This window comes from Pseudophryne corroboree, chromosome 10 (assembly GCF_028390025.1).
Source record: "Pseudophryne corroboree isolate aPseCor3 chromosome 10, aPseCor3.hap2, whole genome shotgun sequence".
Classification (NCBI taxonomy): domain Eukaryota; kingdom Metazoa; phylum Chordata; class Amphibia; order Anura; family Myobatrachidae; genus Pseudophryne; species Pseudophryne corroboree.
In genome coordinates, this window is record NC_086453.1 from 305893354 (window position 1) to 305913145 (window position 19792).

General features: G+C 46.2%; 1 protein-coding gene across 5 annotated transcripts in view; it reads left to right on the forward strand.

The window, feature by feature from the left end:
• Window positions 1–12078: 12078 nt before the first annotated feature.
• The window catches only part of LOC134966584 (uncharacterized), a 178983-nt gene continuing 171269 nt past the window's right edge, over window positions 12079–19792 (forward strand). For all 5 annotated transcript variants that reach the window (XM_063943455.1, XM_063943456.1, XM_063943458.1 and 2 more), the window contains exon 1: window positions 12079–12247. The gene's annotated coding sequence lies outside the window, so the exon portion shown is untranslated. The remainder of the gene's footprint in view (window positions 12248–19792) is intronic.

Sequence of the window (19792 nt, forward strand, 5' to 3'; positions counted from 1 at the left end):
CCCTTGCACTGGCAGAGCCGTACCATAGCAGTATCGAGGCGCACAGTACCGACTCCACAATCGTGGAGTAGTTGTAGAGCAGAAGCTTCTGTGGGACGTTGAACTTCCTTAGTTGCCAGAGGAAGAACAACTTCTGCTGCACTTTCCCGACAGTGGCGTCAGCGTTGTAACCCCATTTAAGGTCCCAGGAGATTGTGGTCCCTAGGAACTTGAAGGAGTCCACTAGTGATACCACACTGTCAGTAATCATTAGTGGAGGTGCACTAGCTGACTTCTTCCTGAAGTCTATTATCATCTAGCCAGTTTTGAGGGGGTTGAGCTCAAGGTTGTTGTGGCTGCACCACTGGGCCAACCGGTCTATTTCCCTTCTATAGGCTGATTCGTCCCCGTCCTTGATGAGGCCGATGACGGTGGTGTCTTCGGCGAATTTGATGATCTTTACTGATTGCGCCTCTGAGGTGCAGTCATTTGTGTACAGGGAGAAGAGCAAGGGTGAGAGGATACAGCCCTAAGGGGCCCCTGTACTAATGGACCATGCTTGAGAGGTGAATTCCCCCGCTTTCACCACCTGTGTCCTATCTACTATCCAGAAACAGGTTCTGGGACCTCTAGGCGAAGTAATTTGGGATGGAGGATGCTGGGGACGATTGTGGGGCCAAGCTGAAATCTACAAACAGGACCCTCGCATAGGTGCTGGGAATGTCTAGGTGCTGTAGAATGTAATGCAGGCCCAGGTTGACTGTATCCTTGACACACCGATTCGATTGATAGGTGAACTGTAGGGGGTCCAGTTGGGGGCAAGTCACAGTTTTCAGGTGATTCAAAACCATACGCTCAAACATTTTCATGACCACAGACGTCAGTGCTATCAGCCTGTGGTTGTTCAGGTTTGTGATAGAGGGTTTCTTGGGGACCGGGACGATAGTGGACCTTTTGAGGCAGGAAAGGACTTTCTTTAGCTCCAGTGATTTGTTAAAGATCTTGGTGAATATGGGGGCGAGCTGACCCGCACATGCTCTCAGGGCAGATGGTGATGCTCTGTCAGTACCGGGAGCTTTCCTGGGTTTGTCCCTTTTGAAACTGTTCAAAAGGGGGTGTGGTATGGTATGCCGGCGGCCGGGCTCCCGGCGACCAGTATGCCGGCGCCGGAAGCCCGACTGCCCGAAAACTGACCGCTGGAATACCGACAGCGTGGCAAGCGCAAATGAGCCCCTTGCGGGCACGGTGGTGCGCTGTGCGCGCCATGCTAATTATTCTCCCTCCAGGGGGATTGTGGACCCCCACAAGGGAGAAAAACTGTCGGTATGCCGGCTGTCGGTCTGCCGGCTATCGGGATTCCGGCGCCGGTATACTGTGCGCCGGGATCCTGACAGTCGGCAACCTGAAGACCACCTTTCAAAAGGGCCCATCTCCTCTTTTCAGGTCTCATATCTATTCCCACCTACTGTACTTGTTTCTTCCCAATTCAACTCTCTTTATACTCCAGCTCTCTTAAGGCGGGTACACAAACACACTACCCGATTCTGGAATGGCGGTGACGGATGACTATATCATTGAACGATATAGCGGTCAACGATATAGGTGGTCATTCCGAGTTGTTCGCTCGGTAATTTTCTTCGCATTGCAGCGATTTTCCGCTAATTGCGCATGCGCAATGTTCGCACTGCGACTGCGCCAAGTAAATTTGCTATGAAGTTTGGTATTTTACTCACGGCATTACTAGGTTTTTTCTTCGTTCTGGTGATCGTAATGTGATTGACAGGAAGTGGGTGTTTCTGGGCGGAAACTGGCCGTTTTATGGGTGTGTGTGAAAAAACACTACCGTTTCTGGGAAAAACACGGGAGTGGCTGGAGAAACGGAGGAGTGTCTGGGCGAACACTGGGTGTGTTTGTGACGTCAAACCAGGAACGACAAGCACTGAACTGATCGCACTGGAAGAGTAAGTCTCGAGCTACTCAGAAACTGCACAGAGAAGTCTTTTCGCAATATTGCGAATCTTTCGTTCGCAATTTTGCTAAGCTAAGATTCACTCCCAGTAGGCGGCGGCTTAGCGTGTGCAATGCTGCTAAAAGCAGCTTGCAAGCGAACAACTCGGAATGAGGGCCATAGTGCGTACACACTGAATGTTATCGTTCAACGATAATGTTCCGTGACGTCACCGCCGGCATTCCCGAACATGCAGCTCAGCCCGACATAGGGGTAAATTTACTAAGATGGGAGTTCTATTTAAGATAGGATGTTGCCCATAGCAACCAATCAGATTCCAGGTATTATCTTCTAGAAGGTGTTAGATAAATGTTTAGTAGAATCTGATTGGTTGCTATGGGCAACACCCCATCTTAAACAGAACTCCCATCTTAGTAAAATTACCCCATTGACGGGTTGAGCTCCAGGTCAGCTCAATATTGGTGAATGCTGAACGACGTGCTGGAGTGCGCATCGTTCATCGGTCACCAATATTACCCCCATACACACTGCAAGATATAAGCCTAAAATAAACGATAACAACATTTATGTCGTTATTGTTAATTTTTTAGGCTGAAGTTGCCTAGTGTGTACCCCCCTTTAGGGGGAGATTTAAAAAGTGATAAACCAGTGATATGTGCAAGGTGATAAAGGCACCAGCCAATCAGCTCCAATATGTAAATAACAGTTAGGATCTGATTGGCTGGTGCCTTTATCATCTTGCACATATCACTGGTTTATCACTTCCTTATGCCTTCTTCAGGTTAATACATCTGCCCCTGTGTCATTGATTGAGACTGTTTTGTTGCCACTCACACAATTGTCTTATCCAGTCTTTCCCCTTTATATTAGAGATGAGCGCCTGAAATTTTTCGGGTTTTGTGTTTTGGTTTTGGGTTCGGTTCCGCGGCCGTGTTTTGGGTTCGAACGCGTTTTGGCAAAACCTCACCGAATTTTTTTTGTCGGATTCGGGTGTGTTTTGGATTCGGGTGTTTTTTTCAAAAAACACTAAAAAACAGCTTAAATCATAGAATTTGGGGGTCATTTTGATCCCAAAGTATTATTAATCTCAAAAACCATAATTTACACTCATTTTCAGTCTATTCTGAATACCTCACACCTCACAATATTATTTTTAGTCCTAAAATTTGCACCGAGGTCGCTGTGTGAGTAAGATAAGCGACCCTAGTGGCCGACACAAACACCGGGCCCATCTAGGAGTGGCACTGCAGTGTCACGCAGGATGTCCCTTCCAAAAAACCCTCCCCAAACAGCACATGACGCAAAGAAAAAAAGAGGCGCAATGAGGTAGCTGTGTGAGTAAGATTAGCGACCCTAGTGGCCGACACAAACACCGGGCCCATCTAGGAGTGGCACTGCAGTGTCACGCAGGATGTCCCTTCCAAAAAACCCTCCCCAAACAGCACATGACGCAAAGAAAAAAAGAGGCGCAATGAGGTAGCTGACTGTGTGAGTAAGATTAGCGACCCTAGTGGCCGACACAAACACCGGGCCCATCTAGGAGTGGCACTGCAGTGTCACGCAGGATGTCCCTTCCAAAAAACCCTCCCCAATCAGCACATGATGCAAAGAAAAAGAAAAGAAAAAAGAGGTGCAAGATGGAATTGTCCTTGGGCCCTCCCACCCACCCTTATGTTGTATAAACAAAACAGGACATGCACACTTTAACCAACCCATCATTTCAGTGACAGGGTCTGCCACACGACTGTGACTGATATGACGGGTTGGTTTGGACCCCCCCCAAAAAAGAAGCAATTAATCTCTCCTTGCACAAACTGGCTCTACAGAGGCAAGATGTCCACCTCATCTTCACCCTCCGATATATCACCGTGTACATCCCCCTCCTCACAGATTATCAATTCGTCCCCACTGGAATCCACCATCTCAGCTCCCTGTGTACTTTGTGGAGGCAATTGCTGCTGGTCAATGTCTCCGCGGAGGAATTGATTATAATTCATTTTAATGAACATCATCTTCTCCACATTTTCTGGATGTAACCTCGTACGCCGATTGCTGACAAGGTGAGCGGCGGCACTAAACACTCTTTCGGAGTACACACTTGTGGGAGGGCAACTTAGGTAGAATAAAGCCAGTTTGTGCAAGGGCCTCCAAATTGCCTCTTTTTCCTGCCAGTATAAGTACGGACTGTGTGACGTGCCTACTTGGATGCGGTCACTCATATAATCCTCCACCATTCTATCAATGTTGAGAGAATCATATGCAGTGACAGTAGACGACATGTCCGTAATCGTTGTCAGGTCCTTCAGTCCGGACCAGATGTCAGCATCAGCAGTCGCTCCAGACTGCCCTGCATCACCGCCAGCGGGTGGGCTCGGAATTCTGAGCCTTTTCCTCGCACCCCCAGTTGCGGGAGAATGTGAAGGAGGAGATGTTGACAGGTCGCGTTCCGCTTGACTTGACAATTTTGTCACCAGCAGGTCTTTCAACCCCAGCAGACCTGTGTCTGCCGGAAAGAGAGATCCAAGGTAGGCTTTAAATCTAGGATCGAGCACGGTGGCCAAAATGTAGTGCTCTGATTTCAACAGATTGACCACCCGTGAATCCTTGTTAAGCGAATTAAGGGCTGCATCCACAAGTCCCACATGCCTAGCGGAATCGCTCCCTTTTAGCTCCTTCTTCAATGCCTCCAGCTTCTTCTGCAAAAGCCTGATGAGGGGAATGACCTGACTCAGGCTGGCAGTGTCTGAACTGACTTCACGTGTGGCAAGTTCAAAGGGCATCAGAACCTTGCACAACGTTGAAATCATTCTCCACTGCACTTGAGACAGGTGCATTCCACCTACTATATCGTGCTCAATTGTATAGGCTTGAATGGCCTTTTGCTGCTCCTCCAACCTCTGAAGCATATAGAGGGTTGAATTCCACCTCGTTACCACTTCTTGCTTCAGATGATGGCAGGGCAGGTTCAGTAGTTTTTGGTGGTGCTCCAGTCTTCTGTACGTGGTGCCTGTACGCCGAAAGTGTCCCGCAATTTTTCTGGCCACCGACAGCATCTCTTGCACGCCCCTGTCGTTTTTTAAAAAATTCTGCACCACCAAATTCAAGGTATGTGCAAAACATGGGACGTGCTGGAATTTGCCCATATTTAATGCACACACAATATTGCTGGCGTTGTCCGATGCCACAAATCCACAGGAGAGTCCAATTGGGGTAAGCCATTCCGCGATGATCTTCCTCAGTTGCCGTAAGAGGTTTTCAGCTGTGTGCGTATTCTGGAAAGCGGTGATACAAAGCGTAGCCTGCCTAGGAAAGAGTTGGCGTTTGCGAGATGCTGCTACTGGTGCCGCCGCTGCTGTTCTTGCGGCGGGAGTCCATACATCTACCCAGTGGGCTGTCACAGTCATATAGTCCTGACCCTGCCCTGCTCCACTTGTCCACATGTCCGTGGTTAAGTGGACATTGGGTACAGCTGCATTTTTTAGGACACTGGTGACTCTTTTTCTGAGGTCTGTGTACATTTTCGGTATCGCCTGCCTAGAGAAATGGAACCTAGATGGTATTTGGTACCGGGGACACAGTACCTCCAACAAGTCTCTAGTTGGCTCTGCAGTAATGATGGATACCGGAACCACGTTTCTCACCACCCAGGATGCCAAGGCCTCAGTTATCCGCTTTGCAGTAGGATGACTGCTGTGATATTTCATCTTCCTCGCAAAGGACTGTTGAACAGTCAATTGCTTACTGGAAGTAGTACAAGTGGGCTTACGACTTCCCTTCCCCTCTGGGATGACCATCGACTCCCAGCGGCAACAACAGCAGCGCCAGCAGCAGTAGGCGTTACACGCAAGGATGCATCGGAGGAATCCCAGGCAGGAGAGGACTCGTCAGAGTTGCCAGTGACATGGCCTGCAGGACTATTGGCATTCCTGGGGAAGGAGGAAATTGACACTGAGGGAGTTGGTGGGGTGGTTTGCGTGAGCTTGGTTACAAGAGGAAGGGATTTACTGGTCAGTGGACTGCTTCCGCTGTCACCCAAAGTTTTTGAACTTGTCACTGACTTATTATGAATGCGCTGCAGGTGACGTATAAGGGAGGATGTTCCGAGGTGGTTAACGTCCTTACCCCTACTTATTACAGCTTGACAAAGGGAACACACGGCTTGACACCTGTTGTCCGCATTTCTGGTGAAATACCTCCACACCGAAGAGCTGATTTTTTTGGTATTTTCACCTGGCATGTCAACGGCCATATTCCTCCCACGGACAACAGGTGTCTCCCCGGGTGCCTGACTTAAACAAACCACCTCACCATCAGAATCCTCCTGGTCAATTTCCTCCCCAGCGCCAGCAACACCCATATCCTCCTCATCCTGGTGTACTTCAACACTGACATCTTCAATCTGACTATCAGGAACTGGACTGCGGGTGCTCCTTCCAGCACTTGCAGGGGGCGTGCAAATGGTGAAAGGCGCATGCTCTTCACGTCCAGTGTTGGGAAGGTCAGGCATCGCAACCGACACAATTGGACTCTCCTTGTGGATTTGGGATTTCGAAGAATGCACAGTTCTTTGCTGTGCTGCTTTTGCCAGCTTGAGTCTTTTCATTTTTCTAGCGAGAGGCTGAGTGCTTCCATCCTCATGTGAAGCTGAACCACTAGCCATGAACATAGGCCAGGGCCTTAGCCGTTCCTTGCCACTCCGTGTGGTAAATGGCATATTGGCAAGTTTACGCTTCTCCTCCGACAATTTTATTTTAGGTTTTGGAGTCCTTTTTTTACTGATATTTAGTGTTTTGGATTTGACATGCTCTGTACTATGACATTGGGCATCGGCCTTGGCAGACGACGTTGCTGGCATTTCATCGTCTCGGCCATGACTAGTGGCAGCAGCTTCAGCACGAGGTGGAAGTGGATCTTGATCTTTCCCTAATTTTGGAACCTCAACATTTTTGTTCTCCATATTTTAATAGGCACAACTAAAAGGCACCTCAGGTAAACAATGGAGATGGATGGATTGGATACTAGTATACAATTATGGACGGGCTGCCGAGTGCCGACACAGAGGTAGCCACAGCCGTGAACTACCGCACTGTACTGTGTCTGCTGCTAATATATAGACTGGTTGATAAAGAGATAGTATACTCGTAACTAGTATGTATGTATAAAGAAAGAAAAAAAAACCACGGTTAGGTGGTATATACAATTATGGACGGGCTGCCGAGTGCCGACACAGAGGTAGCCACAGCCGTGAACTACCGCACTGTACTGTGTCTGCTGCTAATATATAGACTGGTTGATAAAGAGATAGTATACTCGTAACTAGTATGTATGTATAAAGAAAGAAAAAAAAACCACGGTTAGGTGGTATATACAATTATGGACGGGCTGCCGAGTGCCGATACAGAGGTAGCCACAGCCGTGAACTACCGCACTGTACTGTGTCTGCTGCTAATATAGACTGGTTGATAAAGAGATAGTATACTCGTAACTAGTATGTATGTATAAAGAAAGAAAAAAAAACCACGGTTAGGTGGTATATACAATTATGGACGGGCTGCCGAGTGCCGACACAGAGGTAGCCACAGCCGTGAACTACCGCACTGTACTGTGTCTGCTGCTAATATATAGACTGGTTGATAAAGAGATAGTATACTCGTAACTAGTATGTATGTATAAAGAAAGAAAAAAAAACCACGGTTAGGTGGTATATACAATTATGGACGGGCTGCCGAGTGCTGACACAGAGGTAGCCACAGCCGTGAACTACCGCACTGTACTGTGTCTGCTGCTAATATATAGACTGGTTGATAAAGAGATAGTATACTCGTAACTAGTATGTATGTATAAAGAAAGAAAAAAAAACCACGGTTAGGTGGTATATACAATTATGGACGGGCTGCCGAGTGCCGACACAGAGGTAGCCACAGCCGTGAACTACCGCACTGTACTGTGTCTGCTGCTAATATATAGACTGGTTGATAAAGAGATAGTATACTCGTAACTAGTATGTATGTATAAAGAAAGAAAAAAAAACCACGGTTAGGTGGTATATACAATTATGGACGGGCTGCCGAGTGCCGACACAGAGGTAGCCACAGCCGTGAACTACCGCACTGTACTGTGTCTGCTGCTAATATAGACTGGTTGATAAAGAGATAGTATACTCGTAACTAGTATGTATGTATAAAGAAAGAAAAAAAAAACACGGTTAGGTGGTATATACAATTATGGACGGGCTGCCGAGTGCCGACACAGAGGTAGCCACAGCCGTGAACTACCGCACTGTACTGTGTCTGCTGCTAATATAGACTGGTTGATAAAGAGATAGTATACTACTAATATTATATATACTGGTGGTCAGGTCACTGGTCACTAGTCACACTGGCAGTGGCACTCCTGCAGCAAAAGTGTGCACTGTTTAATTTTAATATAATATTATGTACTCCTGGCTCCTGCTATAACCTATAACTGGCACTGCAGTAGTGCTCCCCAGTCTCCCCCACAATTATAAGCTGTGTGAGCTGAGCAGTCAGACAGATATATAATATATATAGATGATGCAGCACACTGGCCTGAGCCTGAGCAGTGCACACAGATATGGTATGTGACTGACTGAGTCACTGTGTGTATCGCTTTTTTCAGGCAGAGAACGGATATATTAAATAAACTGCACTGTGTGTCTGGTGGTCACTCACTATATAATATATTATGTACTCCTGGCTCCTGCTATAACCTATAACTGGCACTGCAGTAGTGCTCCCCAGTCTCCCCCACAATTATAAGCTGTGTGAGCTGAGCAGTCAGACAGATATATATAATATTATATATAGATAATAGATGATGCAGCACACTGGCCTGAGCCTGAGCAGTGCACACAGATATGGTATGTGACTGAGTCACTGTGTGCTGTGTATCGCTTTTTTCAGGCAGAGAACGGATTATAAATAAAACTGGTGGTCACTATCAGCAAAACTCTGCACTGTACTGAGTACTCCTAATGCTCCCCAAAATTAGTAAATCAAGTGTCTCTCTAATCTATTCTAAACGGAGAGGACGCCAGCCACGTCCTCTCCCTATCAATCTCAATGCACGTGTGAAAATGGCGGCGACGCGCGGCTCCTTATATAGAATCCGAGTCTCGCGATAGAATCCGAGCCTCGCGAGAATCCGACAGCGTCATGATGACGTTCGGGCGCGCTCGGGTTAACCGAGCAAGGCGGGAAGATCCGAGTCGCTCGGACCCGTGAAAAAAAACATGAAGTTCTGGCGGGTTCGGATTCAGAGAAACCGAACCCGCTCATCTCTACTTTATATGTCTTATATTTTATATATTTCAGTGGCTGTGTTTTAATTGTAACTGTTTCTCTGTACAATGCTATGGACACTTAGAAACGCCATATAAATCTATTCAAATATTACAAGAATGTTGTGTCTGTCTGTTTGCGCCAAGTTGGTGCAAAAACTTCTGAACAGATATTCATGAAAACGACATCATTTTGCAGCAGAAACTCTTAGGAATAACTTTCTTTCATCTTGATCAGTCAAGTTAAAGCTGAGCGATAACGAAAAATGTATCGGCATCATCAATGCAAAAGATAGTGGGGGTAATTCAGATCTAATCGCTGCGGTGCATTTTTGCACAGTGGGCGATCAGGCAATAACAGCGCATGTACCGCAATGCGCACGCATGTTGGACAACAACAACAACTGGCATCACCGGTCAACAACAGGACAGTGTCAACAATCCAATCGCACGGGTGTTCACAAGGTGATTGACAGGAAGAGGCCGTTTGTGGGTGGCAACTGAGGGTTTACAGGGAGTGTCTGGAAAAATGCAGGCGTTCCCAAGCGTTTTCAGGGAGGGTGTCTGACGTCATCTGTCATCTCCGGCCCCGATAAGCCCACGTTCTCATCGCACTGTAGGAGTAAGTCCTGGGTTGCCCACAGACTGCATAAAGTGGATGTTTCCAGCTCAGCTACACATGCGATCGCACACTTGCACAGGGAAAAAATACACTCCCCCTGTAGGCAGCAACTATTTGATCACAGGACAGGAAAAAATGCAGCCCAGCGATCAGATCTGAATTAGGCCCTGTGACACACGGTTATACGAACATGTGATCTTTGCAGCCAGGATCGAACAAGGTCTATTAGCAATTATATATTGGAGAGGTTGCCAGGGGAGATGAGAGTTTGCAATTCTATATAGAAAAAATATGAAACACTGCTAATCTGAGTAATTATACAAAAAAATCTGCATTATAACAGAATAAATTTGAGGTGCTTATCATAATTTTCACCAACCGTGCCCGGACAGTGGGGGTCATTCCGAGTTGTTCGCTCATTATTTTTTTCTCGCAACGGAGCGATCAGTCGCTAATGCACATGCGCAATGTCCGCAGTGCGACTGCGCCAAGTAAATTTGCTATGCAGTTAGGTATATTACTCACGGCATTACGAGGTTTTTTCTTCGTTCTGGTGATCGTAATGTGATTGACAGGAAGTGGGTGTTTCTGGGCGGAAACTGGCCGTTTTATGGGTGTGTGTGAAAAAACGCTACCGTTTCTGGGAAAAACGCGGGAGTGGCTGGAGAAACGGAGGAGTGTCTGGGCGAACGCTGGGTGTGTTTGTGACGTCAAACCAGGAACGACAAGCACTGAACTGATCGCAGATGCCGAGTAAGTGTGGAGCTACTCAGAAACTGCTAAGAAGTGTCTATTCGCAATTCTGCTAATCCTTCGTTCGCAATTCTGCTAAGCTAAGATTCACTCCCAGTAGGCGGCGGCTTAGCGTGTGCAAAGCTGCTAAAAGCAGCTTGCGAGCGAACAACTCGGAATGACCCCCAGTGTGTGGGGCGGGCCACGGCGGCTTCGTGACATCACATGCAGCCTCTGCGACCCAGAGAGTGATGGGTAGCTCCCTGCCAGCAGGAGCTGCGCTGGTAGGGAGCTATTCTTCAGGTACAAAAGCATCGCCTGCTGTGTGATGCTTTTGTACCTGTGCGGGGGAACAGAGCCAGACAGGTGGGACGGACTAGCCCTGTGCTGGTCGTCCACCCGCATGTCTGTGAAAGTGATCGTAGATGTGCTAAATTTAGCACATCTGTGATCAAGTCTGTGGGCAGGCTGTCTTAGGAGCTCCCCCCTCTGTTTGGGGTGGACAGCAAGTCCCACTGAGACCATCTTACCCATCAATGTCAAGACAAATGTAACAGATATTTTAAAGAAACAATAAGATCTTTTCATAAATCAATTGAAAAAAGATATGGACTAACGAGTGATTTTCTATTGGGTGACTTTGGTGTGAGGGTTTAGGAACATCAGTCCCTCTTCTGGTTCATCGTCACTTTGAAGGACGACTCTTTGAAAAGATCTTAAAAGAATTATCAGTGGACATTGAGCGCTCCCCATACAACCTTTTACGTCGATATATATATATATATATATATATATACACACACACACACACACACACAGTGGGGGTCATTCCGAGTTGATCGCCAGCTGAAAATGTTCGCTGCGATTAAAAAAAAAAACGGCACTTCTGTGCAGTGCGCACGCGCGACGTACTTTCACAACGGCAGATATATTTTCACACAAGGTCTAGCGAAGCTTTTCAGTCGCAATGCAGAGTGATTGACATGAAGTGGGCATTTCTGGGTGTCAACTGACCGTTTTCAGGGAGTGTTCGAAAAAACGCAGGCATGCCAGGAAAAATGCAGGTGTGGCTGGGCGAACGCAGGGCGTGTTTGTGACTTCAAATCCGGAACTGAATGGTCTGAAGTGATCGCAAGGGCTGAGTAGGTCTGAAGCTACTTTGAAACTGCACAATATTTTTTTGTAGCCGTTCTGCTAAGCTAAGAAACACTCCCAGAGGGTGGCGGCATAGCGTTTGCACGGCTACTAAAAACTGCTAGCGAGCGATCAACTCGGAATGACCCCCAATATACTGTGTGTGTGTATATATATATATATATATATATATATATACAAAGTTAATTCAAAGTGGGGCAGTATACAGCAGTATGGCATATGGCATACCACCACTTCGAGCACTGGCAGGTCACCTATAGCGGGAAGATTTTCTGAGGGGTCACTTGTCACCTGTGGCTCTATCCCCCTAAGCATGTAACCCATCACAGCATTCTTGCATTAAATCAGCCCGCTTGCACAGCTATTAGAGCGGCCCATATATATTGCGAGAAGAAGCTCCAAGCCCCTATCCAGCAGAAAGGGAGCTCCAGCACACATACCAGTGAAGCCGCACACAGCAGAGGCAGAGCGGGTCCGCATCCGAAGTAAGGTAAGTTAAACACTGCACTCCCAGTTGCCACCTGCCAAGTTTATTTTATTGTAGAGGGGATGGAGTGGAGACAGTTGGAGCTGGCCAGGGGGACAAGGCAAGACAACTGAGGGGGGTATTCAGTAGCAGTCGCTACTGAGATGTGATCGCATCTCCCCGCTTTCCCCCGCAGTGCACACACAGTCACACACAGGACCCACTCTGCGCGGGTGAATGATGCAATCACATCTGTGAATGCCTCTGCCTGATTGCGTGGTGTACGGGGCAGCAACATGGTGTTGCGGGGGCGGTGGCGCACCATTGGTTGGCGTGGGAAACGGCAGCAGGTTCAGGGCAGCTCTGCATCTGCCTTTGCTGCCTGGCTGCAGAGGCAGGGGGCATCCACAAATCAGCCCTGTGCAAGGTGGCCCCCAGCATGCGATCTTATCATTAGCAGTTTTGAAATTGGTACTATTGTATAGCATTGACCCACCCTTTTGCGACATGTGACTTCGGCGCGCACTGTCCCTTTATTGAGTATGGGAGAGAGGGCGCAAATTTATAGTTTGCAGGGGGACACCGAACACCCTTGCACCGGCCCTGCCTGGCAGCAGCAACTGCAGCTCTCCTCCTCAGCCCAGCACACGCTGCGGTGTGCTGGGCTGCCTGCAGCGTGGCCAGGAAGGCACTTAAAATACAATTTTTTCTGTATTTTTCCCTAAGGGTTCATGGCCCCGCCTCCTGTTAGGCACCATTACTTTTAGGGGGTGTGCCCTAATCAGACCACACCCCCTCCAAAGTCTTGGGGCCTAACCAGGCTCTCTACCGCTGACAACTGGATTCTTTTGGCATGTTGTTCAGCTTTTTGTGGCCTATTCTCGAGTCAGTACAAGCAGAGATATTTATAATTACACTCAAAGCAATACAGCTGAAACAACAAATATTGTACACACACAGTGAGGCTCTACAGTAATATTGCAAATGGCATTAAATATGAAATACATGTGGGCGAAACTGCAAGTAGAAGCTAGTAAAGGATAATATCACTCTACATTTCCCTGATACGTTTTGCGTAACTACTGTATATTGCTCGTCCAAACCACTGCAATCTACAGTATGTAGGACACCAAACATAGCTGCCTGGTCTAGTACCTATGTGGGTGGGAGGGATAATCCATAGAATGAATGTCCCTTTGCTCATTTATGCTCATTAATTTCTTTATTTTTTGCAAATATAAAGTGCATTAAGAATTATTAGAGAAACGCTGTATACAAATATTTTTTTTTTTGTCTGTCTTCCGCTTACACATCTTATGCAAAACATTTTGTGGTCAAAGATTCCTTCCTAGCATTATAAGCGAACAAATCAGACAATGCTAGCAGAATAAGATGAAAACACTTCAATACTGTAGCATTATCAACAATAGAAAGATGCTGAACGCTTCCGAGATTGTTATCGGCTATTTCTCAGTCCAGCTCCACAAAGAGGGCGCGCAGGATTTCGCAAATCAAGTTTAACTTTCCGTTGATCACTTAATTTTTCCGCAATTATGAATTTGCACAGCTGGAATTACAATTTAGGACAGAACACCGGCTTTGTTGCATATATGACTGTTCTAAATTTTCCATTCTTAAATTGATATATTGAGTGTAAGAGCAGCAGGTGTTCCATAGTGTGAGCGATTTGTCTGGCTTCACGGAGTGCACCCTCTTCAGGCAGTTCTATAACTGCCGCAATTGGAAATAGGCATATCTTCTTTTAGTCAGTGTACAATAATATTTAACTCAGTAGGGATATCTATTGATTTAAAACATATTATCTCCGTTTGAATCTACTAATGCTTCCTATCCACTGAGTGTTTGCACAGATCAATCTTACACCTTAATGGTCAAGGGTTTAAGATGAGAAAATTGGATTATTTGAATGTTAAAAAAGAAATAAAATAAAAAATCACATTGATAGTGTTTATACTGTATATGTGATTCTTGTTGGGAGAATTTATTGATTTTTGGTAATGCAAGGATACTACACTTCAGACATTAAATAAAAATAAACAGAAATGTACAGAGGCTGATTCTGAATTGGGAGTAATGCAAAGAAAAGGAAGTACAGATGTAGCCAACTTTATCTTGACTGTTTCTCCGCCGAGACGGGCGTTTAGCCACGCTAAGGCGATAGCTGAGTTTAATCACAGGCAGGCGCGTTGAGACGATCTAGATACTCATCATGCATTACACATCTCCACCACTGTGTGGCTAATGCTCCACTAATCCAGTACTTTCGATCGTACAGTATAGCGGCGGATTGATCTACAGCTCTGGCAATACTGTAGGCGTAACGGGAAGCGGTGGAAAAAGTATGGAGTACAGTACTGTATGTGTATGGAGACGCAACTACAGTAATTGTGTAAAAGGAATAATGTACAGTACAATGTATAAACACCGTGCTTTTTAAAATATAAAATATATGAGCGTCTGAGTTCGCTAATGCATAATGGGAATGGAGGACTAGCAGGAGGCGGAGGAAAACACCGTGCTTTACAAATGCGAGCGTCCGAGTCCTCTAAGGCATAAACCAACAGCAATGGGGCGAGGGCCGGGCGCTGTTTGCAGTACTTTCACACATGAAATTAGAAATCTCTCATGAGGCGTCGTGGGCTAGGGGTGAAGGCTCCCACCTCCCTCACTGGGGGTCCAGGGTTCGAGACATGATGTGCTTTCTTTCTTTTTTTTTTTTTTTTTCTGTAATAATGCACTGTATTATTTTATTTCCATTGTAAGACAGTCAATGGAAGGATGCACACAGGTTTCACATAAATCAAAGTACATCTGCAGGAGCGATTCTTTACGCTAAATGCACCCAAACAGCGTGAATGAAATGAGTGTATTCTGGCGCTACCAACTAAGCAAAACAGTACTGTAGATCTTCAGCGTTTGTGCATTGCACAGGACCTGAATTTCCTTCCCTGTGCAGGCCCCCAGGGGGGAAGGGCGATGGGGGTAGGGGGGAGACGATGGAAAATACTGTGCCTTTGAAATGCAATTACATGAGCGTCCGAGTACACTACGGCATACTGTAAACCAACACCAATGGGAAGGAAGTGCCAACCTTATTTTTAATGTGTTCCCGTGACATTCACTTTAACATTTTTTTTTTCTCTCCAATACAGTACATCCAATGGAAGGATGCACACAGGTTTCACATAAATCAAAGTACATCTGCAGGAGCGATTCTTTACGCTAAATGCAACCTACAGTACGGTACTGTAAGTGAGCAAAATAGTACTACAGTGGGCGTTTGTGTATTGCACATGACCTGCATTCCCTCCCTGTCTACTGCATGATCTGTGCAGGCTCCCATGGGGGAAGGGCAACAGGCTAGCAGGAGGCGGAGGAAAACACCGTGCTTTACAAATGCGAGCGTCCGAGTCCTCTAAGGCATAAACCAACAGCAATGGGGCGAGGGCCGGGCGCTGTTTGCAGTACTTTCACACATGAAATTAGAAATCTCTCATGAGGCGTCGTGGGCTAGGGGTGAAGGCTCCCACCTCCCTCACTGGGGGTCCAGGGTTCGAGACATGATGTGCTTTCTTTCTTTTTTTTTTTTTTTTTTTTTTCTGTAATAATGCACTGTATTATTTTATTTCCATTGTAAGACAGTCAATGGAAGGATGCACACAGGTTTCACATAAATCAAAGTACATCTGCAGGAGCGATTCTTTACGCTAAATGCACCCAAACAGCGTGAATGAAATGAGTGTATTCTGGCGCTACCAACTAAGCAAAACAGTACTGTAGATCTTCAGCGTTTGTGCATTGCACAGGACCTGAATTTCCTTCCCTGTGCAGGCCCCCAGGGGGGAAGGGCGATGGGGGTAGGGGGGAGACGATGGAAAATACTGTGCCTTTGAAATGCAATTACATGAGCGTCCGAGTACACTACGGCATACTGTAAACCAACACCAATGGGAAGGAAGTGCCAACCTTATTTTTAATGTGTTCCCGTGACATTCACTTTAACATTTTTTTTTTTCTCTCCAATACAGTACATCCAATGGAAGGATGCACACAGGTTTCACATAAATCAAAGTACATCTGCAGGAGCGATTCTTTACGCTAAATGCAACCTACAGTACGGTACTGTAAGTGAGCAAAATAGTACTACAGTGGGCGTTTGTGTATTGCACATGACCTGCATTCCCTCCCTGTCTACTGCATGATCTGTGCAGGCTCCCATGGGGGAAGGGCAACAGGCTAGCAGGAGGCGGAGGAAAACACCGTGCTTTACAAATGCGAGCGTCCGAGTCCTCTAAGGCATAAACCAACAGCAATGGGGCGAGGGCCGGGCGCTGTTTGCAGTACTTTCACACATGAAATTAGAAATCTCTCATGAGGCGTCGTGGGCTAGGGGTGAAGGCTCCCACCTCCCTCACTGGGGGTCCAGGGTTCGAGACATGATGTGCTTTCTTTCTTTTTTTTTTTTTTTTTTTTTTTCTGTAATAATGCACTGTATTATTTTATTTCCATTGTAAGACAGTCAATGGAAGGATGCACACAGGTTTCACATAAATCAAAGTACATCTGCAGGAGCGATTCTTTACGCTAAATGCACCCAAACAGCGTGAATGAAATGAATGTATTCTGGCGCTACCAACTAAGCAAAACAGTACTGTAGATCTTCAGCGTTTGTGCATTGCACAGGACCTGAATTTCCTTCCCTGTGCAGGCCCCCAGGGGGGAAGGGCGATGGGGGTAGGGGGGAGACGATGGAAAATACTGTGCCTTTGAAATGCAATTACATGAGCGTCCGAGTACACTACGGCATACTGTAAACCAACACCAATGGGAAGGAAGTGCCAACCTTATTTTTAATGTGTTCCCGTGACATTCACTTTAACATTTTTTTTTTTCTCTCCAATACAGTACATCCAATGGAAGGATGCACACAGGTTTCACATAAATCAAAGTACATCTGCAGGAGCGATTCTTTACGCTAAATGCAACCTACAGTACGGTACTGTAAGTGAGCAAAATAGTACTACAGTGGGCGTTTGTGTATTGCACATGACCTGCATTCCCTCCCTGTCTACTGCATGATCTGTGCAGGCTCCCATGGGGGAAGGGCAACAGGCTAGCAGGAGGCGGAGGAAAACACCGTGCTTTACAAATGCGAGCGTCCGAGTCCTCTAAGGCATAAACCAACAGCAATGGGGCGAGGGCCGGGCGCTGTTTGCAGTACTTTCACACATGAAATTAGAAATCTCTCATGAGGCGTCGTGGGCTAGGGGTGAAGGCTCCCACCTCCCTCACTGGGGGTCCAGGGTTCGAGACATGATGTGCTTTCTTTCTTTTTTTTTTTTTTTTTCTGTAATAATGCACTGTATTATTTTATTTCCATTGTAAGACAGTCAATGGAAGGATGCACACAGGTTTCACATAAATCAAAGTACATCTGCAGGAGCGATTCTTTACGCTAAATGCACCCAAACAGCGTGAATGAAATGAGTGTATTCTGGCGCTACCAACTAAGCAAAACAGTACTGTAGATCTTCAGCGTTTGTGCATTGCACAGGACCTGAATTTCCTTCCCTGTGCAGGCCCCCAGGGGGGAAGGGCGATGGGGGTAGGGGGGAGACGATGGAAAATACTGTGCCTTTGAAATGCAATTACATGAGCGTCCGAGTACACTACGGCATACTGTAAACCAACACCAATGGGAAGGAAGTGCCAACCTTATTTTTAATGTGTTCCCGTGACATTCACTTTAACATTTTTTTTTTCTCTCCAATACAGTACATCCAATGGAAGGATGCACACAGGTTTCACATAAATCAAAGTACATCTGCAGGAGCGATTCTTTACGCTAAATGCAACCTACAGTACGGTACTGTAAGTGAGCAAAATAGTACTACAGTGGGCGTTTGTGTATTGCACATGACCTGCATTCCCTCCCTGTCTACTGCATGATCTGTGCAGGCTCCCATGGGGGAAGGGCAACAGGCTAGCAGGAGGCGGAGGAAAACACCGTGCTTTACAAATGCGAGCGTCCGAGTCCTCTAAGGCATAAACCAACAGCAATGGGGCGAGGGCCGGGCGCTGTTTGCAGTACTTTCACACATGAAATTAGAAATCTCTCATGAGGCGTCGTGGGCTAGGGGTGAAGGCTCCCACCTCCCTCACTGGGGGTCCAGGGTTCGAGACATGATGTGCTTTCTTTCTTTTTTTTTTTTTTTTTTTTTTCTGTAATAATGCACTGTATTATTTTATTTCCATTGTAAGACAGTCAATGGAAGGATGCACACAGGTTTCACATAAATCAAAGTACATCTGCAGGAGCGATTCTTTACGCTAAATGCACCCAAACAGCGTGAATGAAATGAGTGTATTCTGGCGCTACCAACTAAGCAAAACAGTACTGTAGATCTTCAGCGTTTGTGCATTGCACAGGACCTGAATTTCCTTCCCTGTGCAGGCCCCCAGGGGGGAAGGGCGATGGGGGTAGGGGGGAGACGATGGAAAATACTGTGCCTTTGAAATGCAATTACATGAGCGTCCGAGTACACTACGGCATACTGTAAACCAACACCAATGGGAAGGAAGTGCCAACCTTATTTTTAATGTGTTCCCGTGACATTCACTTTAACATTTTTTTTTTTCTCTCCAATACTGTACATTTTGATCAGTGCAGTACATGGAATCGGATGTTGTAATACTTTATTTTTACATTAATATTGATGTTTTTCCAATAAATATTCAATTTTACAGTATGGTACGGTACAGTACATGAGGGTACCTGTACAGTATGATATGTCATTATGGGGGAGAAATACTGTATCCACTAAATGTACAGTAAAATGTTTTTTTCTTATTACAAACACACAAATGCATCTCAGATGGAAATATGCTATACACAGCAGACAGCTTATGGTGACAGAACTTCCCTACTGTATCCCCACCCATAGTCGTGGTATATTTTAGATTGCCTAATGAGACACTCCTGCAGCATTGCCAATGATTCATGTAAAACCTGTGTGCAAACAGTATCTGTATTGAATGCAAAGTACAGTAAGAGTACAGTATACAGTATTATCAGAGCCAAACCTGACCAACATGATGCCCTAGGCTAGATTTTGGCTGATGCCCTCTTGCACAGATGCTACGTAGTTCCGCCTCTAACCCTGCACCCCTTTCCCAGCACCATCACCCATTTTGGCGCTCCTACCCCCTATAATCTAAATAAGAACAATGTGCACATTTAGTGCCAGCCCAAAACAGTGTACAGTATGTTCTTGCTGGGAAGGGGCATGGTAACACAATAATACCCGAAGATGAAATGACACAACACAGTACTGCAACTTTATTCACATTATATCATGCAGTGGTGTCTCTTATTCTCATGACATCATATCATAGTACCACATTACTCCTAACAGTAATGCCCCTTATTCACATTACACCCCACCACATTCATCTTTATTTACATTAGACCACAGGTTCTCAAACTCAGTCCTCAGGACCCCACACAGTGCAGGTTTTGCAGGTCTCACAGAATCACAAGTGAAAAAA